The sequence below is a fragment of the Miscanthus floridulus genome, chromosome 14, assembly GCF_019320115.1.
Source record: "Miscanthus floridulus cultivar M001 chromosome 14, ASM1932011v1, whole genome shotgun sequence".
NCBI classification, from domain to species: domain Eukaryota; kingdom Viridiplantae; phylum Streptophyta; class Magnoliopsida; order Poales; family Poaceae; genus Miscanthus; species Miscanthus floridulus.
The window spans coordinates 28,232,130-28,259,010 of NC_089593.1; the positions used below are offsets into that span (position 1 = coordinate 28,232,130).

The 26,881-nt window shown below is 47.2% G+C and overlaps 3 pseudogenes; 1 reads left to right on the forward strand and 2 right to left on the reverse strand.

The window, feature by feature from the left end:
* Window positions 1-1,224: 1,224 nt before the first annotated feature.
* On the reverse strand, window positions 1,225-4,533 carry LOC136503260 (MDIS1-interacting receptor like kinase 1-like; annotated as a pseudogene).
* Window positions 4,534-8,336: 3,803 nt separating this feature from the next.
* On the forward strand, window positions 8,337-9,990 carry LOC136504921 (transcription factor WRKY45-2-like; annotated as a pseudogene).
* A 115-nt stretch (window positions 9,991-10,105) lies between these two features.
* On the reverse strand, window positions 10,106-18,612 carry LOC136504920 (MDIS1-interacting receptor like kinase 1-like; annotated as a pseudogene).
* Between the last annotated feature and the right edge of the window lie 8,269 nt (window positions 18,613-26,881).

Below are 26,881 nucleotides of genomic sequence, written 5' to 3' on the forward strand. Positions count from 1 at the left end.
CTTGACTACCACTAAGGATATCCTAGTCTTTTGTATTTGTGCCTTGATACCTTTGGGTTATTGCATTGGGTAGCTTTGCTAGTGCTCAACTAAAGCTATGATCTTGTAACTTGACTAATGGTATATGGAATAAACATTAAAAGATGTTTTTAGCAATATGGAACAAGGGGGCTAGTGCAATAGGCTATTTATGGTGCTCTAGATTCCTCTTCCTAAGGACTTATCTGTAAGTGATTATTTGGGACTTACAATACAGTTGTGAGGGCTATATGGCTCTGGCTTTAGCTCAGTATGAGAACCTTTCTAACTTATTAGTGGTTACCTTTATTGGCGTAAGAATGGCTTGACGAATCGGGTATAGTGCGGCCTCTATCCCCATGTGTATAGGCTGCGTGTCAATGTGCCATCGGAAAGGGGGACACTACATCTGTCTGCCGAGTGAATCTAATGGCCCTAACTTGTTAGACGAACCTTTGAAAGGTTTCATAGTGAACCCTGCGGGCCTTCCTTGGAAGTGGGTCAAGAGATTAGCTACCTCGGGCAAAAGGGTAAATCATGACTCATAGTGAAAGTAAACCTCTGCAGAGTGTAAAACTGATATATCAGCCGTGCTCACGGTCACGAGTGGCCTTGGAACCTTTACGGAATAGATGATGAACACTAATGATATGGATGATGAAGATGCTCACTAATGGTTAATTGTTTATGCTATTCATTATTCATGTTTATCTGATCATGTGTTTACGGGCTTGTGATAAACTTGTTGCTACTCCTTTGTTAAAATTGTGACAATTAAAAGCTAATCACAGTTAAACCAGTGTTAGCCTTTTGAGCCTCATGAACCCCATGTTATATTTGTTGAGTACGACAAGTACTTACGCTTGCTTTATTTTTCAATTATTTGGATAAAAATCCCAGATGAGTACCAGATTGCTAGAGTTTAGAGCAATTAGGTTTGTGATCAACCAGTCAGTTGTCCCTGTGGATTTGTAGTATTCGCCTGAAGATCGGAGTTGTCATTCCACTGTATATACTCTGAGGTTATATTCTTTATACTAATGCGCTATGTATTTTAGCATTGTCTTTTGATATTACTCTTTTTGTAGCTATATGTAAGATTTGACTTCCTAAACTCACATATGGTGTATATCTGATTTTGTTTTTAAAATTGAGTGCTACATTGACTCGCTGTGACAGCAAGAACGGAACTGCTTCTGGTCCGTGCTACGGAGTACACTCCAGTCTGCTTTTCCTGAGCGTCTGCTCGCTGCATTTGAGTAAAACCTGCAGCACATCCTCCATAGTAGGGCGTGAGGACGGCGAGTTAGCCGTGCATTTCACGCCTAGCCTGAACACGGTCTCAATCTCGTCAGCATACCCTGCATATCTGATGCAGATGTCTGTAGCATCAGGGATACTCGCCCCTGATCGGTAGTGATGCCCTGCCTATTCTGCCAGGGAACCGTGATCGCCACCATCGTTGGCATTCCTGTCAGTCGTGAGCTCCAAGAGCACAACACCAAAGCCGAAAACATCCACTTTCTCATTCGCCTTCCTTGTGTAAGCATACTCTGCAGATATTAAACAACAAAGGCTATAAAATTATGCCCTGTTTGCTTGGTTAATAAGCCATGACTGAAAGTACTGTTGACTGATTTGTTGTGAGAGAAAAATACTGTTCGTTGGCTGAAAAAGTACGGCTTATAAGCCAAGCGAACAGGGCGTAGGCCTCACAAGACTTCAACCTATGGTATTGACTACAGTAGTTACCATCTTAGTCATCACTGTACAGAATCCGACAAAATGACTGAAATCCATTGAAATAACCAAAAGTAGATCCTTACCAGGAGCCATGTAGCCGAATGATCCAACTACCCAGGTCATCGTGTTGGGTTCCCCTGCTTGCATCAGCATCCTAGCCAGCCCGAAGTCCGCAACCTTAGCCTGGAACTCCGAGTCCAACAGGATATTGCTCGTCTTGACGTCCCGGTGAATGATGGGAGGTGAGCAGTGGTGATGCATGTAGCACAGCCCCTGCGCTGCGCCGACAGCCACTATGAGCCTCGTTGGCCAGTCCAACGGCACACGCTGCACAGGCCGTGCCCTCGCCATAGGGTGCCCTGCACGGAGGACGTAGGCGCCATGGAGCCATCTGTCCAGGCTGCCGTTGTCCATGTAATCATACACGAGGAGCTTTGAGTCCGCGCCAGAAAGGCAGAAGTACAGAACAGCAGCTTGACAATGTTGTTGTGCCGGATGTTGCATAGGATGCTAGCCTCGGACTCAAACTCGTGCTCCATCAACTCGTCCAGCGACCCAAAGCTTCGTATCTGCTTCACGGCCACCACCACGATGCTCCTGTTGTACCGGTTGGTGTATGTGACGCGGTAAACCTGCCCTGAACCACCGCTGCCGACAAGGTTCTCTTCAGTTAGTCCCTCGAGTATGTCTGCAGCATCGAAGTTCAGAGTTTGGAAAGCTGTAATTCGCCATTCATCCTGCTTTTCTTTCATGAACATAATCGCAGAGGTGCGGAAGCAGTTCATTTCTATGAGGCCACCATTAGTGATTTGAGAATCATGCTCCCCAGGTGGTATCCTTACGTTGTCTACGCGGTATGTTCTCTTTGGTGATGAGATAATAGAAATAACAACAAGGAAGCATATTCCAACAAGAGCACTGGCAGCGGCAAAGATGGTGACTACAACGTTGTGTGCCCTTGTCTTATGAGTACTATGACTAGGAGTGTAATTATTGTTTCCTGTACCAGTTACAAGATCAGGATTCCCAGCTATATCAATATAAACACTTTGGCGGAGACTAGGAACAAACCCAGAAAGATTATTATAAGAAAGCACCAGCTGTGTCAAGCTTTGCAGGTTCCATAGTGAAGATGGAACCTCACCTGTCAGGTTGTTATATGAAAAGATCAAGAATCCCTAATTCACTTGAAGAGCAAAGATCTGAAGGAATAGATCCACTACGATGGTTGTGACTAAGATTCAGTGTGGTCAGGCTTCTTATATCAGAAAATGTATCTGGGATAGGTCCACTAATGGAGTTGTTTTGAAGATTCAGAACTACCAGCTTCTCAAGGATGGCAACAGGAACTGGACCCTGAAACTTATTTGATGCCAGATTCAACAAAGTCAAGCTCTTGCATTTACTAAGCTCTGAAGGTATATTTCCAGTCAACTGGTTGTCATCCAACTCAAGATAAGCCAAGCCCATGCCATCACAAGTTGAGTGTCAGATGTTCCCTCTAAGCCTGTTTCCACCAAGCCTCAAGCGGTAGAGGCTTCAAGACAAATGGCTTGGAATAGTCCCTTCAAGAATGTTATTGGTAAGATCAACAGTGTGTAACCCCATATGCGAGAGGAGATCTGGAGGAACCTTCCACTCAGACTGTTATAGCTCAAATCCAACATCTTGAGATGAGTGGTAATACTACTGGGGACTGGACCAGTGAAGTTGTTCTGGTTTGCTGCAAACCGGAACAGCATCGTCACATTTGACAGACTCTCTGGTATTCCCCCACTCAATCTATTTCCCGACAGGAGCAAAGTCTCCAGCTTTGAGAAACTCAAGAACTTATCTGGGACAGTACCAGTTAGATAATTTTGGCTGAGATCCAGTAGAGTAAGATTTTCATATTTAAACAGACCAGTAGGGATGGAACCCTTCAACTGATTATCAGATAATACCAACTCCGTCAAAGAGAGGACCATACTTGTAGGAACATAACCATTCAACTTATTTGAACTAATATCCAAGGTCCTCAGTTTGGGAAAAGCGCTCAAGTCTGCACTCAAATTTTCACTAGTAAAATAATTTAAGGACAAATCAAGGATCTCCAACTGTGAGAAACCAGAAAAATCGCTGAGCCTGTGAGATAACTGATTGCTGCTCAGATTAAGTGACAGCAATCCTTCCTTCATACGGCAAGAAGTAGTGGAGAATTTGTCCCGCAAATTGGTAATGAAATTTCTTGAGAGATCAAGGGACAACAAGGTGTCAAGATGGCATAAGGAGGCAAAGATAGAGGGATTGCATATGCCGTAGTTGGACAGAGTGATGTCAGCCACCACCATGGAAGAACCAGACCTAGAGCGCGAGCAGGTAACTCCAGTCCAGTAGCAAATATTTGTGTTGGAGCTCCAACTGTCACCCACAAAGCTCGAGAGATTCATCATGATGGCCACCTGCTCCTTGTCGGGTGGTAGGCAAGATGGCACATCCATGGTGGCCACCGAGTCACCGGAAAACAAGGACAAGAAGAGATGTGGTACTACTAGCAGCAAGAAGGAGCTGAGGTCACGGGGACAGTACCTCCTGTACACCACGGCCATCTGATTGAACTTTCTTGTCTCAGGCTCTCAGCCTCCACTTTATTGATTTGCCTCTTTTCCTCCCACTTAACTGCTGGCTCCACCTTATCCGCGAGCAAGGGAAGAAAAACAGAGGGTACTTTATTCTCTCCAGGCTTTGGGTATCATTGTCAGCTGGTTTGCTCAGCAATGGCTTCCTTGGGTTTTGTTCTTCAGGGCGCTTGAAAGAAAATTGAGTGCGCTACGCGCTATGGCTGTAAATTCTTATTGTTGTTCTGCTGTTCTAATAACATACCTTGTAACACAGTGGATTCTAATATACAATATTCTTAAAATACCTTTGATGTCAAATCTAACCATGCAACTTTTATTTTTTATGCCTAACTAAATACTCAAAATATCATTGTCAGTCAAGGTTGAAGCGGTAATTTCTTGATGGTTTCCTTCGGCCCCAGGGTTGGGTCCAGGGTTGACTGACTGACGCACTGCATCGTCTGTTCCTGATGTGTGAGACAGCGAGAGCCACACAGAGCTAAATCCGTTCTACGGAGTACCGACTAGTGGCTATGCAAGATCGTCTAATGAAAGCTGCCTGTAGGTAGACCGACTTGTATATGCATCGGGTTGTCGCTTTCGCTTACCTGAGGTAGACGGCGAGCACGCACAGGCACAGCACGGCACGTCGGCACCGGGAAGCTTCACCCTCTCATCTGGCTGGGAACGGGGATCGATCCCACCGGATCTTACCTTGGTTCAGCAGGCGGCCATCCTGGGCGGTGGGCGCTGCATAGAGGGCCATATCGGGCACCCGGCACTGGTCTGTTGGTAATGGCGGCGGCGAAGTCCAAACCCTATGACCTGTGTGATCTGCTGTTGATCTTTCTCTCTCTTTTTTCTTTTTTCTTTTGAGAAAAATGATTTTTTTTTAGGAGATTGAGAAAAATGATCTGCTGTTGATCTGGTTTGCCACTCGCGGCGCCCCGATACAGCCCATGATACAGGATCTGGGCGCGTTTGGTTTCCTTGTAAGCCCAGCCCAGCCCAGCCCAGCGTGGCTCGTATCTAATCTCCATGTAGGCTCTCGCCAGCCAGGCTTAGCTTATGCAGGGCCAAGTTGTTTCGTAAATCAAATCATCAAAACAAGTCTGTAATCATGGGTAAGGCATCAGTTACTCTGTACATGCAAAATACATTAGCTGAAACGCCAAGGTACATTTGCTAGAAGCCTAGACTAGACTTCAACCGAAACCTTCACGCCATCTTATGAGCATTGCTGTTGCCACCGCACCCGCCTTCCTCTTTTTTTTTTTACATCAAGCAGATATGCAGTTCCTCCTTTTGCAGTAGCACATTACCTTTGCACTTCTTCAGCCTTCAGGTACTCGATTAACCAAGCCTGATAAATGAAAACATTGCTGATTTCGTCACTTGGATCCTCAAGCAAAGTCCTATCATCCTTAGCATCTGCAGTTTACCCAATGCACATTACCAGTCTTTTCTAAATGACCGGTCATTTCTTGACTTCCTTTTTTCAACGAAGTGGTTTGTGTCATCTGTACCCAATGCACATTCAGTCTGTTCGTTTCGTCCTAAACGATCGTTGATTATTTACCGCTGACTGATTTGGTGTGAGAGAAAAATATTGTTCCAGCTTATTACCTAAGCGAAGTGGTTTGTGTCATCTGTACATTCCAAGTTAGAATCACTTGAACCATCGCTCCAATCCATGCAAGCTTGCCAGCTAGATGAACGAGCGTACAAAATGTTAAAATCCAAATATATATAACAAAAAAATAAGAATGCATACAAAAAGTTAAAATCTAGCATAAGACATCGTTGCCCAGCAGTATATATGTCCATGGACCCCGCAGCCCTATGGCACGGCCCGAAGCACGGTTTTTTGGCTCGGCCTAAGCACGGCATGGCCTGATGCATAGGGTCATGCCTGAGCCGCACCCTAGGCACGCGGGCTGGCACGGTACAGCCCGACATATACTAGTAGGCCCGATGTGGCCCGATGATGACTTGGGTGGCCTGGTAAAAGCCCCTGCACCCCAATCCCACCTAATAACTCTAAAATTCATTCCCTTCCCTCCCTACCCCCCGCGCCGCACTCTCCTAGTCTTACCTCCCCACGCCGCACTCGTGAACGCGAGTCGCGAGTCGCGCGCCCACCGCCCACGAGGCCGCGACTCCTTCCCTTCTTCTCTCGTGACCGGTGCCCCAAACTCCGCCCCCAACTCCCCAAACTCCTTCGCGCGGGTGGATCCTCGCTCTGCTCCGCGCCTCTGCCTCAGCTCCTCGGAGGTCGAGGGCTCCGTGGTTCCACTCCTCGCTCCCTTCTTCACGCTCCCTGCCCCGTGGATGGCGGCGGTGCTCCTTCACGCGGACGGCGGCGCATCGAAGCGGTAGCGCTTGGCCAAGATGACGAGGCGCTGAGGCCTCGGCGGCTCCCTCCCACTCCCTTGCGACACGGCGGCGGCACTCCCCCACGCCTCGACTCCTCCGCGATGCGACGGCAGCGCGGCCCCGTGCCTCAGACGCCGTGCTTATCGGGCTAGCCCGCCCCGAAAATCGGCCCTGAAGGCCGTGCCTGGGCCGGCGGCTAGGCACGCAGCACGACCTCGGCATGGCACGGTGGCCCGACCCCCTCCGGGACGAGCCGACCCATTGGCCATCTATACCGAGCAAAAGTGCTAATGAACGAGCGTGCTACATGTTCAGAGCAAGTATAATAGCAGGCTGCAAGCTGGCTAAATAATGAGGTGGAGAAAAGATGAGAGGAGAGAGAACATAAGCGGGTTGTAAGCTTACAGCTGGTTTAGACACAAGAACAAAGAAAGTATACGAGAGAGACAAGTGAATCATATATTAATAGTGATGAACTAAGTACTATATCAGTGGGCTGAGAGAAGATGCCAAGTCAACAGTCGGCTCTATTATTGGCCTTGGTCTCAGCAATCTCTGTGCTGGTAGGACGTACCTTTCTGAAGAAGAACTTTTCCCAAGATCTCTCATGGGTGCTCTGCTCCTATGCTAGACTGCCCTTCTTTGCTGACAGGGCTTGCAAGAATTCCGCTCACCACCTCCTCTGCAGCAGCCTTGATTTGTTCAGTGGCCATGTTCTCCGCACCAGATCCATGGACTTTGGACTTGTTCAACATAACTGATTTTTTTTTACCAACTTTCTATATTCTACAAACATCATGTCTGGTCCAACAAAACAACATAATCCATTGCCTAAAAGACTCAAACTCTTGGTGCTATTTTTATCAGCTACCAAAGCAGCACTATCCATCTTCACCTGCAAAAGCCTCAGCATCGTTTCATCATGAAAGTGGTTCTACAATGTGGTACATCTAAAGATGCAATTATTATTGAGACCCAGCCTAGCTATCTCAATCTCCTGAAGCTGCACAAAGGGAGGCGCCGTCGATTGGGCATCTCGGGCGTGTTGGACTAGACCCCCAAATCGAGATCATCAACAAGCTTTCCGGCGGCCATCATCAACAAGCTTTCCGGCGGCCGGGTGACACGTCCGCCACTAAGGACGGTGGTGCCGGAATCGGCGCTGCTGGAGTGAAGGTCGCCGGTTGCGGGAACGGGAGAGAATAGTGCGCTGGCATCCCTCCCTTCCCTACACCAATAGGAGAGCCTGTACACTGTACTGTACGCCGCCTAGTACTCGGTTCCATCCTAGCCGCACGCAGTCGCGCATCACCATGGTGACGTCGCGTCCGAGACGTCACCTGCGTGTCGTCGTCCATGTCCCCGTCCCCGTCCCCGTCCCCACTCGCTCCCCTCTCCTTCCACGATGCTTCCCCCCTCGCCGAGAGCCAGCAGGCTGGCTGGCGCGGCACATGCCCACCCGGCTAAGAAAAGCTTAAATTTCACCGGGCCCGCCGCGTAGAAAACCAACCACGGCTTGCGCTCCTCCGTGGACGCCATCCACCGTGGACTCGCGCGGCTCTCCCCCCTCTGCATCCATAAATGCCGGTACCTGCCTCGACCCTCGAAGGGTTTTCTTGCTTCCTTGCTGGTTGCTGCCCCCGGATCGAAGGAGTGCGCGCGCGAGTGAGTCACTGAGTGAGCTGTGTCCCGTCCCTGTGGACTGTGGTGGCCGTGATCTTCTTCTTCCCTCTTGCTGGGGCTTGGCCATGGCGGCGCCGTACGCGCGGGTGATGGAGGACATGGTGAAGGGCCGGGAGTACGCCACGCAGCTGAAGGCGCTGCTCCGGGACTCGCCCGAGGCCGGCCGCCTCCTGGACCGGATCCTCCACGCCATGTCCCGCACCATCGACACGGCCGCCGCCGCCGAGGAGGAGGCGTCCGAGGTGCAGAGCGACGTCACCTGCGCCGGCACTGCCGGCGGCAAGCGGAAGGCCGCTGCTGGTGGAGCGGACAAGAGGGCCGCCTGTCGGAAGAGGTGAGCCCGAGGGCTTCTTGATTTAAAAATAGTAGTTGATTTAAACCACTGCCGGATGTATGCTGATGAATTTTGCGGCGTATATATGTGTGTTACAGAGCCCGTCAATCATCATCGGTTGTGACGAAGAACGCCAAGGATTTGGAGGATGGACACGCATGGCGCAAGTACGGACAGAAGGAGATACAAAACTCCAAGTACCCAAAGTACGTTTCTACCCTTCAATCGACCAATCATTGTTGATTACTCAATCAGTCATTCAGTCGTAGTAAAAGTAACCAAATATGCCAACCAACCATATGATCCTTTCTTGGGCGAATTACTGATTTCTGTCCATGGCTTGATGCTCGGTGCAGGGCCTACTTCCGGTGCACGCACAAGTACGACCAGCAGTGCGTGGCGCTGCGGCAGGTGCAGCTCCGCGACGACGACCCGGACGTCTACACGGTCACCTACATCGGCGTCCACACCTGCCGGGACCCGGCCACCGCCATCGCGCCGCTCGTCGTGCACGCGACCGGCGGCGTCGCCGATGACCTCCACCACGCGGGGTCCCGCCTCATCAGCTTCGCGGTCAACGCCAGCGCGGCCACGACCAGCACAACCACAACCACCACCGGACACAAGGACGCCGCCGCGATGCTGGCGGGGCCCCTGAAGCTGGAGGCCGGCGGCGAGCAGGAGGAGGTGCTGAGCAGCCTTACCCCGGCGGGGAGCTCCGCGGCCGCGGAGGCCATGCGGAACGCCGCGGCGACGACGCCCGGCGGGCCAGACCAGGGGGACGTGACGTCTGTCCTGCAGCAGTTCTGCGGCGGTGACATCGCGGACATGGCGCGCTTCAGTTATGATGATGACACGTTCGATCTGGACGACATTGTGGTTTTCGGATTCGATCACGGACATGCTGGGTACTGAACTGATCGAGCTGTGTATTGGAGATGGTGGTGGACAGATTGATGGATCGACGCGTATATACTATGGGAAAAATAATGGCTGCGCGGATCACAATGGCGAGGACATGTTTGGAACGCATGAATTACCCAGAAATTTCTTTCACATAAATCAGTTCAATTTCACAGGAAAAACGCAAGTTCCTGGTTCCAAACAGGCCGCTAGTTTAGTTTGTACAGTAGTTGTTATCTACTAGTACTCCGTAAGATTATGCTGCGGGTCCTGTAGATTATGTTAACAGTTCATTGTTAGCTAGGAGCAGAACTGAAGAAGCTTAACTTGTTACGCCTTGTGCTTCAGTTGTTTAGCTGTCAACAGAGGACGCTCCTCAATGTCGTGCTCTGTTCTTCCACTATGCGAATACGCGCGCACTGAGCTGGATCAGGTGAGTCGCATAACAGCATTTTGGTGTCGCAATCGACAGGACAGGGAGTACAGGACGTATCATCTGTCTACACTACAGCTACAGTTAACGGATAAGCACGAAAGGCATTTCCCCCTTTCTTCAAGGTCGCAAAATCAAATCTTACAATTCAATTATCGTATTTTGAAAATCTAAATCTTGAAAAAAATTCTGTGCATGCAAACTTAGGCCATAGCCAAAATAATCACCAAAAAATAGAACCACTCCATCCTTCAAATTAAACATAACTAAACGTCAGAACCATCCAATTCCTAGACCTTGGGATGTAAACGTTCCATTCTATCTTTCTCCAACCAAACACACCTCAAACCAATCGTGACAGGCAGAGCCACAGTCCGCCTGGTCCACTGTCAGCCACATGACAATGAACTAGTTAGTTTAGTACTACTTAATATTACTGTATTTAAGTTTAAGAAACTTCCGGTTTCTAGAACCTAGGAATCCAAATGTTTCAGTTTGGTCTTTTGTTTCGCACCCACCATCTCAATAAAAATCTCAGTTCTTCAAGACAATTCATGGAAGCAAAGGGCAAAAACACATGATTGTTTCCATTGTTGGGGAATTAAACCTTGGGCTTCTTGTACAACGGAGGTCAATCTATGGAGATTTTGCTCCAAAGCAAATTGGCAACAAATTAAATGCAAAGGTTCGAAAATGAAAGGAAAGTGAATGCAAATATATAAAGAGGGGGCTCGCTATGGGAGCAAGAATGGAGCTGCTTCTAACTCCATGCTACACTCCATTCTGCTTTTCCGGAGTGTCCGCTCACTGCACTTGAGCAGAATCTGCAGCACGTCCTTAATAGTCGGCTGCGGCGATGGCAAGATGCCGGTGCATTCGACGCCTAGCCTGAACGCGGTCTCAATCTCGTTAGGGTACCCTGCATATCTGATGCTCTTGTCTATGACATTGAGGATGCTCGCCCCTGATTGGTAATGGTGGTGAGCCCATTCTGCAAGACAACCAAGCTCACCACCATCATTAGCCTTCTTGCTTGTTGTGAGCTCCAAGAACACGACCCCAAAGCTATATACATCCACCTTCTGGTTCACCTTCCTAGTGTAAGCATACTCTGCAGACAAACATGAAAAAAAATATATATATTGCATAAGGTCCAGCCATACTAGAACTTATGATATAGACAGTAGCTACAAGCCTATTACTCCAGTTACTCTACAGACAGGGGCAAAATGAGAGTGTAATCTGCCGAAATAAACCAAAAAAACCAGAACCTTACCAGGAGCCATGTAGCCAAATGATCCGGCCACCGCAGACATCGTATTGGGCTCCCCTGCCCTGACCAACATTCTAGCCACCCCAAAGTCTGCGATCTTAGCCCGGAACTCAGAGTCCAGCAGGATATTGCTCGTCTTGATGTCTCGGTGAACGATGGGTGGTGAGCACTCGTGGTGCATGTAGCACAGGCCCTGCGCAGCCCCAACAGCCACTAAGAGCCTTGTTGGCCAGTCCAACGGCACACGCTGCACAGGCCATGCCATCGCCAAAGAATTCCCTGCACGGAGGACGTAGTTGCCATGGAGCCATTTGTCCAGGCTGCCGTTGTCCATGTAGTCATACACAAGGAGTTTGGAATCTGCGCTAGAGAGGCAGCACAGCAGCTTGATAATGTTGTTGTGCCGGATGTTGCATAGGATGCGAGCCTCGGATTCAAACTCACGCTCCAGCTTCTCGTCCAGGGACCCAAAGCTTCGTATTTGCTTCACAGCCACCACCCCAGTTCTGCTGTTGTACCGGTTGGTGTATGTGACGCGGTACACATGCCCTGAGCCACCACTGCCAACGAGGTTCTCCTCTGTTAGTCCCTGAGGTATGTCGGCAACCTCAAAGTTCAGAGCTTGGAAAGGAGTGATTCGCCAGTCATCCCGCTTTTCTTTCATGTACTCAAGTGTAGCAGTGTCGGTGCTGTTCATAGTTATGAAGGTGCCATTAATGATTTGAGAAACACCCTCCCCAGCAGGTATCCTTTCGCCTTCAAATCATAACAATAGCAGCAGGCGCACATAATCCAAAAATAGCACCAGAAATAGTGAAGATGATGACAAAATAGTGCCTTTTTCTCTTACCAGTAGTAGGAGTGACATTATTGTTTCCTGTACCATTTACAAGAGCCGGATTCCCAACAATATCAGCATCCACATTCTGATTTGGGGCGAATCTAGGAATAGACCCAGACAGATTATTATAAGAAAGCTCCAACAGTATCAGGCTTTGCAGGCTCCCTAGTGAAGATGGCACATCACCAGATAGGTTGTTGTGTGAAAGATCAAGAATCTCTAATTCACTTAAAGAGTTGATGTTTGAAGGAATAGGCCCGTTAAGAAGGTTATGACTAAGATTAAGAAGAGATGTGCTCACTGTGGTTGGCATGGTTGGGATGGTACCAGTCAGACCATTATCACCCAGATTGAGCACGATTAGATATTCCGATGAACTGATTGAGATCGGAATAGCTCCGCTGATATTGTTGCCCTGCAAATACAAGTTTGAAAGCTTTGGCAGCTCGAAAATTCCACTCGGTATCTCTCCACTGAGTGAATTCTGACTAAGATTCAATGTGCTCAGGACTTTCAAATCAGAAAATGTACTTGGAATAGGTCCACTGAGGTTGTTTTTTTGAAGCTTCAAAACTACCAATTTGTCAAGATTCCCTATGGAATCAGGCACTAAACCATTCAAACTATTTGATGCCAGATTCAACAACGACAAGCTCTTGCATCTGCCAAGCTCTGAAGGTATATTTCCTGTCAACTGATTATCATCCAGCTCAAGAGAAGTCATGTCCATGGTATCACAAATTGACTCTGGGATGTTCTCACCAAGCTGGTTTCCACCAAGCCTCAAGCGGTAGAGGCTTTGAGATAAATTGTGGGGAATAGCCCCATTAAGCAGGTTGCTGGTAAGATCAACAGTCTGCAACCCTTGATGCGAGAGGAAATCAAAGGGGATCGTCCCACTCAGATTGTTGTAACTCAGATCCAACATCCTTACATGCTTGGTAATCCAGCTGGCGACTGGACCAAACAAACTGCTCTGGTTGGCTGCAAACCTAGTCAGCGTTGTCACATTCGACAGACTCGCTGGTATTTCCCCAATCAGTTCATTGCCTGAAAGGAGCAAAGTCTCCAGCTCGGAGAGACTCATGAACTTATCTGGGATAACACCAGTTAGATAATTCTGGCTGAGATCTAGCAGAGAAAGATTTTCATATTTAAACAAACCTGGAGGAATTAAACCACTCAGTTGATTACTAGACAATACCAACTCCGCTAAAGAGCCAACCATACTGGTAGGAACATCACCATTCAAGTTATTGGTACTGGCGTTGAAGCTATTTAATTTGTGAAAAGAACCCAAGTCTGCACTCAGATTTCTACTGGCAAAGGAATTGAAGGACAAATCAAGAACTTCTAGCTAGGGGAAGCCGGATAAATCACTGAGAGAATTAGCCAAACGATTGGTGCTTAGATTAAGTGACTGCAACCCTTCCTTCATGGAGCAAGAAGAAGAGGTGAAGAACTGGGCGGACAAATTTGTGAATGAATTTCGGGAAAGATCAAGATTCCGCAAAGTGTCAAGATGGCAAAGGGGGGCAAAGATGGAGGAGTTGGATAGGCCATAGTTGGAAAAGATGATGCTAGTGATGGCCGAGAAAGAACTGGAATTTGTGCAACTGATTCCTTCCCAGTTGCATGGATTCTGGTCATAAGTGTTCCACCTGGTGTTGGCGAATTCAGAGTTCACCAGACTCGCAATATCCCGCATGATATCTCCTTGTGTTGTGTTTATTGGAAGGGGTTGTGTGGCAGTGGTGGCGGCGGCCAGTGGCACATCAAGAAAGGAGAACAAGAACAAGACTGGCAGAAGCAGCAGCAGCCAAAGGAAGAAGAAGCCATGGTTAGCACAGAGACCGTACCTCATATCCACCATGGCCATCCCCTATCTCTTGGGGTCCCACTTGATTAACTGCTTCATCTCTTTCCCTTTTCCTAATGCCAGCTGATCTTCACCGGTGCAAGTAAAACGGGGAGAAAAACATGAGATATTTTTTCTCCCTCTCTAGGATTTTGAGTTCTGGGAGATAATTTTTTTCTAACTCCGCCTATAGTGGGGCGCCTTTAGTGTCCCAGCATAGCAGGTCTCAAGCCCTGGTAAAGGAGGAGGGTTGTGTTAGGTGCGGCGAGCCAATGTAAAAACTTAGCCACTTTAATGGAGATGAAACCCAAAAGAATCCCGTTGGGGCGTAACCCTCTTAGCGACGCGCCATGTCGGAACCCGAGTATGGTGTTAAATGAGCAAGGGCCGGGTCGTCACCCCGTGACGCACCGTGTCACGATCTGGACACGGTGTCAAGTGAGCAAGGATCGGGTCGTCGCATCCTTAGTGGCATGCCACATCGGCGCCCGGGTGTGGTGCAAAATGAGCAAGGGTCTTCACACCTACCTCGGCGGGTGTGAAGGGTAAGAAAGCTAGTCGAGCCAACTAGAATCCGTTTAGGTAGCTAGAATGTAGGGTCCCTTATAGGTAAGTTAAGAGAGTTAGTGGACACAGCGGTTAGGAGGCATGTAAATATCCTATGCGTCCAAGAGACTAAATGGAAGGAGCAGAAGGTGAAGGAGGTGGATAATACCGGCTTCAAGCTCTGGTACACAGGGACGACTTCAAATAAAAATAGAGGAAGAGTTTTGATTGATAAGAGCCTCAAGGATAGTGTGGTGGAAGTGAGAAGGCAAGGGGATAGGATCATCTTAGTTAAACTTGCCATTAGTGATATGGTCTTAAACGTAATTAATACGTATGCCCCCCAAGTAGGCCATGGAGCGTGCTAAGCGGCTTTTCTGGGAAGACTTAGATCGCTTCGTTAGAACTGTCCCTAGTAGCGAGAAGCTCTTTATAGGAGGTGATCTTAATGGCCATGTAGGTATATCAAGTGCAGGTTTCGAAGCGGTTTATGGGGGTTTCGGATATGGTAGTTGGAACCAAGAGGGAGAGGAAGTCTTGGACTTCGCCATAGTTTTTGATCTGATGATAGCTAACACTTTCTTCCATAAGAGATAGTCCCATTTAGTGACCTTTAGTAGCGGCTAGTACTCTAGTCAAATAGACTTTGTCCTTACAAGAAGGAGGGATAAACGAACATGTGTGGACTGTAAGGTGATACCTGGAGAATATGTGGCCACTCAACACAAGCTGGTGGTGGCTGACTTCGGCTTTCTGGTGCAAGCTTGTGGGAACAAACAAGCTAGGGTTGTTAGAACGAAGTGGTGGAAATTATAATGGAAGGCATCGAAGGTCTTTAAGGAAAATGTCATTGAAGAGGAGAATGATGAAGGTGATGCAAACAGCATGTGGGAGAAGATGGCAACATACGTTGGAAAGGTTACTTCAGAGGTACTTGGAGTGACCAAAGGGAGCGGATGCGACTCGAAAGACACTTGGTGGTGGAATAAAGATGTGCAAAAGGCTATTAAGAAAAAGGAGTGCTATAAGCGCTTGTATCATGACAGGTGTGCAAACAACATAGAGAAGTACAAGGGGCAAAGAAGACTGCAAAACGAGCGGTGAGTGAGGCAAAGGGGCGGGCCTATGAGGACTTTTACCGACGTTTGAGTACGAATGAAGGAGAGAAGGACATTTACAGGATGGCTAGGGATCGCGATAGGAAGACAAGGGACTTCAACCAAGTCAAGTGCATAAAGGATGAGAGAGAGCAGCTCTTGGTGAAGGAGGATGAGATCAGATATAGATGGCAAGAGTATTTTGATAAATTGTTCAATGGTGAGAACTAGAACACCACCGTTCAGCTGGACGACTCGTTTGATGATACTAACAGGCGCTTTGTGCGGAGGATTCAAGAATCGAAAGTCAGAGAAGCCTTGAGAAGGATGAAAGGGGGCAAAGCGATGGGCCCTGATGGTATCCCAATCAAGGTGTGGAGATGTCTCGGAGATATAGCTATAGTATGGTTAACCAAGATGTTCAACAATATCTTTTGATCGAACAAGACGCCTAAGGAGTGGAGAAGAAGCATATTGGTACCAATATACAAGAACAAGGAAGATATCCAAAGTTGTACTAATTATCGGGGAATTAAGTTGATGAGCCACACTATAAAGTTATGGGAGAGTCATCAAGCAGCACCTGCGAGGAACGATGCAGATATCAACAAACCAATTTGATTTCATGCCCGGAAGGTCAACCACAGAAGCAATCTTCTTAATAAGACAGGTTATGGAGCGGTTTAGAGAGCAGAAGAAGGATCTCCACTTGGTTTTCATTGATTTGGAGAAGCCTTATGACAAGATACCAAGAAATGTTACGTGGTGATCTTTGGACAAACATAAAGTCCCATCAAAGTATGTGACCCTCATCAAGGACACGTACAACAATGTTGTGACTAGTGTGTTGAACAAACGATGGTAACACAGATTACTTCCCAATTAAAATTGGACTTCATCAAGGATCAGCCTTAAACCCATATCTTTTTGCCTTGGTAATGGATGAGGTTACCAGGAATATACAAGGGGATATCCCTTGATGTATGTTGTTCGCTGATGATGTAGTGTTAGTGGACGAAAGCCAGACAGGAGTAAAAATGAAACTAGAGTTATGGCGGCAAACCCTTGAGTCTAAAGGTTTTAGATTAAGCAGAACTAAAACCGAATATATGAGATGTGACTTTGGCGGAGTTGTACATGAGGGAGATGTGAGTTTGGAAGGTCAAGTAGTGCCTAAGAAGGATACCTTTCGGTATCTGGGATCGATGCTACAGAGGGATAGAGATATTGATGCGGACGTTAGGCATAGAATCAAAGCAGGGTGGATTAAGTGCCGACAAGCTTCTGGCATTCTCTGTGACAAGAGGATACCACAAATGCTAAAAGGCAAGTTCCATAAAACGGCGATTAGACCGGCTATGTTGTATGGAGCAGAATGTTGGCCTACAAAGAATAGACATGTTCAACAACTGAGTGTTGCAGAAATGCGTACGTTGCGATGGATTTGCGGTCACACAAGAATGGACCGAGTTTGGAGCGATGATATACGTGATCGCCTAGAGGTAGCACCAATTGAAGAAAAGCTTATCCAACATCGGTTGAGGTGGTTTGACCATGTCCAAAGGGAGACCTCTAGAGGCACCAGTGCATTGTGGAGTCCTAAGCCAAGCTAATAATATGAGGAGAAGTAGAGGAAGACCGAAATTAACATGGGAGAGAGAATAAAAAGAGATTTGAAAGCTTGGGATATACCTAGAGATCTATGTTTGAATAGAAGTACTTAGAAAGTAGCTATTGAAGTGCCTGAACCATGACTTGGGGCTCTTGGTGGGTTTCAACTCTAGCCTACCCCAACTTATTTGGAACTGAAAGGCTATGTTGTTGTTGTTGTTGTTGTTGTTGTTGTTGGAGATATTTTTTCTCCCTCTCTAGGATTTTGAGTTCTGGGAGTGCTCGCCCATGGCCTCCTTGGGTTTTGTCGGGAAATGTGATTCAGATACACCCAAGGCTACTGTGAAGTGAATTCTTGTAATTTTGTTGATGTTTCCCTAGTGCCCCTTCCCAGGGGTTAAGGTTGGATACGCATTGACTGATTGGCGTACAACACCATTTACTCTTGTGTGAGGGAGATCCAAAGCTGTTGGAGCTGAGAAACGTGAGCAAAGGCTGGACCATGGGGCCAGCACAGAATGGTATTTGAGAAGCTGGCAGGGTTGTAGAATGGTCCCTCGTTTCCTATTCTCGTGTTTTGCAAGCCAATGCTGTCTCATTCTTTAGTTGTGTCAGGAATTTTGCTGAAATATTTGCAAGAGAAACTTCCAAATTCTGCTAAAATTATATCCCTAACTAAGCTCCACCAGTGACTCTAAGGTTGTGATGATAAAAGCCTGCAGCTTTGAAGGTTTAGAGAGTGGCTTTAAACTTGCCATGCTAAACAAAAACAAGATTAGTGCATGAGGTTGCCATCTGATTGGCTCTTTAATGTATGTACTGCATAGTCTGTTTCTTGTGCGTGTGAGAATGACCCAACTCAAAGCTAGAGTAGTGGATTCTTATACTCACCTCGTCTTCTCTTGAGCTTTGACCATTAATTTAGCTACATCTTACATCTTCTTAGCCAGTGGTTTAAAATTCCTCAAAATACCTGTGATGGTTCTCACTGCTCAGTCAAAGTTAGAAACATTAATTTTCTTGATTGATATTTTCCTTTGTCCCATCACTTGGGTCTGCGCCGGGTTCAGCATTGACTGATTGGACTAACGAGTAACGTACGGCACATCTATTCCTAGTTGACAGACTAGTGACACAAACTGAAGCTACACCAAAAGTTTCAGGCAATGAATTGTATAGCACAGGACGATTGGGATCATGGCATTGGCATTTTCTTACCTGACGCGGTGCAGGCAGGTAGCGACGGCGAGCGCGCACCGCACGGCACCGTGACAGACACGGCGGAGTGGAACTTCACCTTCCCGGTCTGGTTCGCTGCCAGAAGTCCAGAACATCTAGTATGCTTGGACGGGAACGGGACCAGGCAGCGGCGCCGGGACGGCGAGCGCGGCTCCTGATTTACCCAGAGCCGGAATGGGGATCGATCCCGCCGGATCTACTGCGCTTCGGGCAGGCGCCGGCGCCCAGGAACTGGGCGGGTGGGCGGCGAAACCCGGCCGTGATGCTTTTCTACCCATCTTCGCCCCTTGCGGCGGCGCCGACGCCGCCGCCAGACACCGTGACCTCCGACTCCGAGAGAGGACTGGAGCGCGATGATCTCCGCTTTGGCGACCGTACCAATCGTTGGCATGAAGTGAAGGGGCCAGCCCGCCGGGCCCACCGTCGCTTAAGTTTTTTTTTTTTTTTTTTTAAAGAACAGCAAAAGATTTTACTGAGTTTTATTCGAAGAAGAACATGAAAAACAAAGTAGCCGTTTAGTGCTTTTTGACTAGAAATCAGCCTGGAAAAGTCTAAGTCACCCTATGAGGTTCGGAGAGGTGTCTACTTTAACCCCTAAAGTATAAAATCAGATATTGAACACATTAAGGTTTGCAAAACCGGTCAATTTAGCCCCTGTGTGGTTTTGCTAGGTAGTTTTGCCACGCTAACGCGCTGAGGTGGACTCTGATGCTGATGTGGATGATTGACGAGTGGGCCACGCCGAGCGGACGCAGCTTGGTTGGGTGGACGCGGCCCAATCCATGCCGCGCCTTGAACCCAAGCACCACCACGTATAAGTCACCCACGATGGTGTACATGCCCCAGCAGCAGCCGCGCCGTGCCTCGCACCGTCCCGCATCTCCAGCAGCGCTATCACCTTCATGGCCCGCCCCATGACGTCCCGCATCTCCAGGTTGTGGGTGTACACGCGCACCCACGGCTGTCGCGCTGCCAGCATGAGCAGGCCGCCGCCCAACCAACCTATCCTTCCCCAACCCTTTGTTCCCGTGCCTCGCCACTAGCCGAGCAGTGTTGCGTTGCCCCGCTGCTGCCTGCGCCATACTGCGCCCGCGTTGTGCCTACATCACTCGCTCACTCTCCCTACCTGCTCCCTCTGTTCGTCGTTTCCATGGAGGATGGCGATGGACAACACCGAGCCCTAGATCAACTCCGACGGCCCAAAGTAAAACTTTGCATGACTCAAAAGTAAAACTTTACATGACTCAAAATAAAACTTTACATAACTCAAAGTAAAACTTTACATGACGATGTCTTGGTGGCCGTGGAAGTAGTAGGGGCGATGAATTTCCAAAATCCATTGACGACAGGGCATGGCTGGCTCTCGTTATGGGTTCGTTAGCTAGGCAACTTCCATACCTACCCACTGGTGCAAGGAATTGAACTAGGAGGCTTTCATCCGGCCGAATTGGATAGGCGAAGGGAGCTCTAATTTTGGCTCGTGTATGGCGACGGTGATGCAAAAAGCCCACAACAGCCTTTACCTCGGACGAAACTCAGCGAGGCTAGGCCTAAGATGTAGAGAGGCTCAAGGTGAAGCTATGGTTGTGACTAATTTGGGGATGGTGCAGTGGAGCTCATGAATTTTGGCCGGCGGCAGCTGCTGCTCTCCATGTAAGCCACGAACAGAGAGAGCAGACAATGAGAGTGAGCTTGAGATGCAGGCATAGCATGGCGACAGCACAGCACGGCACAGGCAGCCGCGGGGTAGCGTAGCACGTAATGGCAGCAGCACCACGCGGCAGCGTCGCTGCTCAGCACAGCACGGGCGCAGCACGGCGACGGCATAGCACGACACAGGCAACATCCACACGGTGAGGTCACGCCCGCTGGAGCCTTGCCGGGCGTGTCCTCCTGGCGAGGCCGCGCCTGCTCTGCATGGCCGCACCCGCCTGCGAGGTCATGCACGCCCCTACTCCATCCGCATCAAGCACGCGTATTTGGGAACGAACATGCATCTAACGAGCGGGCCTAAGCCAACACATCCAGTCTGGACTGCCACACAAGCAAAACCACTGCCACGTAAGCAAAACCGCAAAACCACCCCAGGGGATAAATTGATCGGTTTTGCATACTTTAATGTGTTCAATACCTAGTTTTATAGTTTGGGGAGTTAAGCAGACACTTCTTCAAACTTCAGAGGTGATATAGACATTTTTCAAATTAGGCTTCAAAACCATACAACTAGAGTGGCAACATTGCAACAAGCATCCATCTCCACATGTTCAACTTGCTCGTACTGAGTACCGACCACCACAAGAACCAAGTAATAAATAAGAGACTACCTAAGTAAAAACTGCTAGTAGTAGAAATTCACTCGGCCGAGCAGTCGAGGGAGGTCGAATACTCCCAAATCAATTTATAAAGAGGGAGAAAAATAGTTCCTGCATAAGATAGTAAGAACATCTCTGAGAGCCTTTTTTAAATAACTCTCCAAATCATCATCGGGCTTGCTAGCATCTGGACGAGGCATCCGGACGTCTGCACTTACAGTCTGTTTCCTACATCATTTCATGCGCCCACGTCGAGCCCGTGCCGCTCCGAACGTCACCAGCATCGAGAAGAGAAGGAGGGGATGACGGATACCTAGCCGGCGGGAAGGAGGAGAAGACACCGAGGCGAGGCAGCAGAAAGCAAGCATGAAGATGCAACACTCAATCTACTTTTGAAATATCCAGATGCAACACTTGCAATATACGTCTCAAGGCAGATGAAACATTTAAAACATGCATCTAAAACACTTACAAAAGCACCTGAAAAATTCTTGAAAACCATCGTAACACATATGCAACATCTAGATAAAACACTTGTAACATATGTGTGAAACATATGAAACATCTAAATTAACACACTTGCAACATACGTCTGGGAAAACAGATGAACATTGGGAACAGAAGCTTGCAACATACGTGTAGAACCATTGCAACAAATGCAATATTCTGATCTACTTTTGCAACATCCACATAAAACATTTACAACATACTGAAAGGTCCTAATGGCTAGAGCGGGGGGTAAATAGCCTATTAAAAAATTTCTACAACAACACTTAGCAAACCGATTAGACAATTATGAGGTGAATCAAGTATTGCGCTAGCCTACTAAAATTGCAAGCCACATACCACAATTCTAGTTTATATAGTTTCTATCCACACAATAGCTATGTCACTACACTAAGTTAGTGCGCTCTTAAATGCTAACTAAAGAGCCACACAAACCAAACTAACAACCTATAACAACTAGGTACACTAAAGAGCTTGACAACTAGTTTGTGGTAATATAAAGAGAGTGAGCAAGATGGTTATACCGCCGTGTCGAGGAAGGAGCCAATCAATTACAAGAATGAATACTAATGAAGACTAATCACCTTGGAATCAAATGATGACACAATGATTTTTTACCGAGGTTCACTTGTTTGCCAGCAAGCTAGTCCTCGTTGTGGCGATTCACTCACTTAGGGTTCACGCGCTAATTGGCATCACACGTCAAACCCTCAATAGGGTGCCACACAACCAACACAAGATGAAGATCACACAAGCCATGAGCAATTCACTAGAGTACCTTTTGGCTCTCCACCGGAGAAAGGTCAATAATCCCTCACAATCACCACGATCGGAGCCAGAGATAATCATCAACCTCCGCTCGACGATCCTCGCTGCTCCAAGCCATCTAGGTGGTGGCAACCACCAAGAGTAACAAGTGAACCCTGCAGCGAAACATGAACACCAAGTGTCTCTATATGCAAACACTCAAGCAATGCACTTGGATTCTCTCCCAATCTCATAAAGATGTTAAATTTATGATGGAGATGAGTGGAAAGGCTTTAGCTAAGCTCACAAGGTTGCTATGTCAATGCAAATGGCCAAGAGAATGAGCTTGAGCCAGCCATGGGGCTTAAATAGAAGCTCCCATGAAATAGAGCTACTGGCTCAATTATTGGGCTGACTGCGCATCGACCGAATGCGCTGCGTGAGTACATCAGACTCTACACCAGACGCACCTGTAAGGAAAATGGACCCTTGGCCCATTTACTTTGGATTTTGGTGTCTGATGACCAACACAACCAAATTGGACTAATGAATTTGCAAGTGTTTGTTTTGTAGTCCAATAGGGTGCAAGACATGACTTGGACGAAGGCGACATGGTGATCCGATGATCAATACCTTAAGCAAGACCTTAGGAGCACAAGAAAAGACCCAAGATATCAAGCAAAGACCAAGCATGAAGATAGGAACCAAACCATACGCAAGATCGTGGAGAAACGAGCTCGTAGAGGCGACCGGACGCTGGACCGAACGTTGGAAGCGCGACCGGACGCTGGACCGGTGGCTCGGCAGATAGGCGACCGGACGCAAGGACCGGACACTGGCGGCAACCGACCGGACGCAGGAATGTAGCGTCCGATTGATTACAGTAAGGTTCTAGAGCGACATATCTATGACCGGACGCATTCGGTGGCAGGCGACCGGACGCTGCCAGCGTCCGATCAGTGTTTTGCTGTCTCAACGATCGGGACGATCGGACGCGTCCGATCAGGACGATTCAGCGTCCGGTCAGTAGCAGAATTGCGGGAGTTCGACCCCAACGGCTACTTTCTCAGTGGGGCTTATAAATACAACCCCCAACCGGCCATTTGAGGAGAGTGGAGCTAAGGAAACATACCAAGGGTGTTGATACACCATTTTAGTGATCTCCACTTGCATAGTGCTTAGTGTTTCATCAGGTGATTAGCGTAGGTGCTTTGCGAAGTGCATAGGTTGATTAGACCACCGCTTATGCACTTGCTCTAGGTGTATGCCTAGTGTTGAGTGAGGTTTGCATACCTCTTGCCACCCCGTGCTTGCGAGCACAAGAGTTGTACATTAGAGAGGCTTGAAGTCTTGCGAGATCACACCAACCGCGTTTGTGGTGCGGCCGCCACCGTGTATCGAAGAGAACAAGGCCCGTGGCGTTTCGGCCGAAAGCTTGATAGTGAAGACGGCGGGGAGCATCCGGGAGAGGCTTGCTGGAAGGCACATCAGAGACCACTTGCGCATGGGGAAGGCCCAAGGCTATCCATGGAGTTACCCGACCGGGAGCTTGGCCCTTGCGAGGGGCTCCAACGAGGACTAGGGGGAAGCTTGCACGCTTCTCGATACCTCGATAAAAATACTGGAGTCGTCGACGGGAGTTTGCATATCTCTACCTTGCTCTTTAAGTTTTCGCATTTACATTGATCATATTATTATCATTTGCGGTAGAGATAGCAACACACTAGCAAAACCGTAGTTGCATATCTAGATAAATTATCTTTTGCATAGGTTTTGCTAGAGGTAGAAAAAGAGGCCATAGTTTAGAGTTAGATTTTTAAGTTGCCTAATTCACCCCCCCCCTCTTAGGCGTCCACGTGTCCTACAAGTGGTATCAGAGCCACGTTGGCTCATATTTGATCCTTTGGCTTAACCGCCGTTGAGCCGACGCTATTTTAGAGTGGTTGGGATGGATACCGCTAGGCCTCCTCAATTTGATGGCAGTAACTTCCTTTATTATAAGGCTAGAATGGCTTGCCACCTTGAGGCGGTTGATTTGGGTGTATGGAGAGTCACTCGTGATGGGATAAAACCCATCAAGAATCCCAAAAAACCCACAAAGAGTTACAAAAAAGAAATGCATTTAAATGCTAGAGCTAAGAATTGCTTGTTTGAATCCTTTAGCATGGATGTGTTTAACCAAGAGTTCACCTTAAATATGGCACATGAAATTTGGTTAAAACTCCAAGAGCTCCATGACGGCACAAGTAATGTCCATGAGCAAAAACATTGTCTAGCCAAGCAAAATTATGATTCCTTTGCTATGAATGATGATGAGCTTGTTCGTGATATGTATTCTCGATTGAATCTAATTATCAATGAGCTCTATTCAATAGGATTATTAAAGCTAGATGATGCGGACATCGTAAGAAAGATCATCTCCATTCTACCACAAAAGAAATATGCAAGCATCATCACCATCCTTCACAACATGGAGAACTTGAGCACCATGACCTCAGGCATTGTCATTGGCAAGCTAGTGGCATTTGAAATGTCACATAAGATGGGTCAAGGAGAAGCATCTTCATCAAGCAAAGGCAAAGTTCTCGCTTGTAGCGAAAAGAAAAAGATGAAGGGCAAGAAAGTTGAGTCAAGCTCAAGCTCAAGCTCCTCAAGTGAAGAAGAAGATGAGGATGATGATGATGATGAACAAGAATCAAGTGATGATGATCAATCTTCCTCCTCCACCTCCGACCTTGATGAAGAATCAATCAAACTTATCAAAAAGGTGGAGAAGATGATCGTAAGGCTCAATGTCAAGGGTGTGCCCATCCAAATTCAAGACCTCGTTTTCACTAATCAAAGAAACGAGCAAAGAAAGAGGGGATGCTATGGATGCGGCGAGTTGGGGCACTTTGTGGAAGTTTGTCCAAACAAGCCCACACCCAAGACAAAGAAGAAGGCATGCAAGAACAAAGCCCTCACAACAATAAGGTCATGGGATGATTCTTCAAGTGAAGAAGAAAACCATCACAAGAGGCGAGGTCACAAGCACTCATCATTAAGCTCTTCTCGTGTGTGCCTTATGGCACGAGGTAACGAAAGCTCATCCTCTAGTGAGAGTGATAGTGATGATGATTTGTCTTCTTACAATACAATTGTGCAACAAAATCTTAAATATGCTAAAATTTGCACTAATCAACAAAAGAAGCTCAAAACTTTAAAAGAAGAGCTAGGTAGTTCACAAGAAGCATACAAGAATTTGCTTGAACAATATAAAAACTTTGCAAATCTCAATGTTGAACTATCTACTAAAATTGAGCAACTTGAGGCTAGTGCAACAACAAGTGCATGCACAATTAATGATAAGCAACTTGAAAAAAAATAAAAAATTAAAAGAAAAGTTAGCTAGCTCACAAAATGATTATCAAAGTTTGCTTGCTAAAATAGAAATCATGTGCAAACATTGTGATGAGCTAACAAATAAAGTTGCTAATCTTGAGGCCACCAAAAATACCCCTACCAAGGCATCTAAAAGAAATGACATAATTAAAAAGGATGCATCTACCTCTTGCAATGATTTATGTTTAGACTCACCTTTGTGCAACCAAGCTTGTGTTAAGAAAGTGATTGTAGATACATGCACACAAGAGGTTGCAAAAGAGAATGAGCAACTCAAGCAAGAAGTAGCTCGCCTCACCAAGGACTTGACTCAAATGAAAGGCAAGGCGAAGCAAACCCAACTTCATCAAGATAACACCGTCAAGGGAGTGAAGAAGCTTGATGAAGGACAAACCGTGGTTTGCTACGTATGCCATAAAGAAGGCTACAAGTCCTATGAGTGCAAGGTGAAGAATGGGGGAGGAGCAAAGAAGAAGGAGAAAAAGCAAACAAGCAAGCTCTCCAACACCTACACCAACAAGGTGGACAAGAAGGCCTCCACACCTTATCTCTTGAAGAAGAAGAAAAATGACAAGGTGGTGGCCATCAAGGTGAACAAGCAAGCAAACAATGGGGTCAAACACTTTTGGGTGCCAAAGGAAATCATTTCCAACATGAAGAGCACCAAGAAGGTTTGGATCCCGAAAGGGAAGTAAGAAGTCCATCGGACCTCGGGGAATTTGGAGACTTGGCAAAGTATGGGTGCATTTCATGGGGTGCATCATGTTGGACAAAGTCATTGCCAAGTGGGTTAGTGGATACTATGGACCTAAATTCCCCTTCCCATGTTAGGTAACTAGATGTTATTACTTTTTAATTGGTACATCTTGCAATTAGATTTTCCTACAATTGGTATCTTTAAGCATCTAGTTACTCTTCATGCCTAGGGTTGCATTTGCATGCTTATATCTTTTGTCATGCATACACTAGGTATTTCATATGGTAGGCTTGCTCGGTCTCATTTGTAACCCTTGGAGCAAACCTACATGGTTTAAAATTGCTTAGGAGCACGGCACATAGCTTGTCTTACTATTGTTCATCTAATATGTGCCAAAGTCCAAATTGTAGATAATTTTCTCCCAAATATCATCTTTCAAGTGGTATTTTGACTCCAAAATCAATTGTGCATGAGTACTACAAGTATTCCATGCTTCCATGCACAAATTTAGGGGGGGTATCATCTACAAGATGGACGCTTTGAGACTAACACCTTTTTCAAGTTTATCATGTGTGTAGTAGTCTCATTGCAAGGAAAATGGAGTCCCCAAAGATAAGCATCATTCTTCAATTGGCATCATCATGTTGATTTCATTTTATATTTATATGCTTTCTCCATGCAT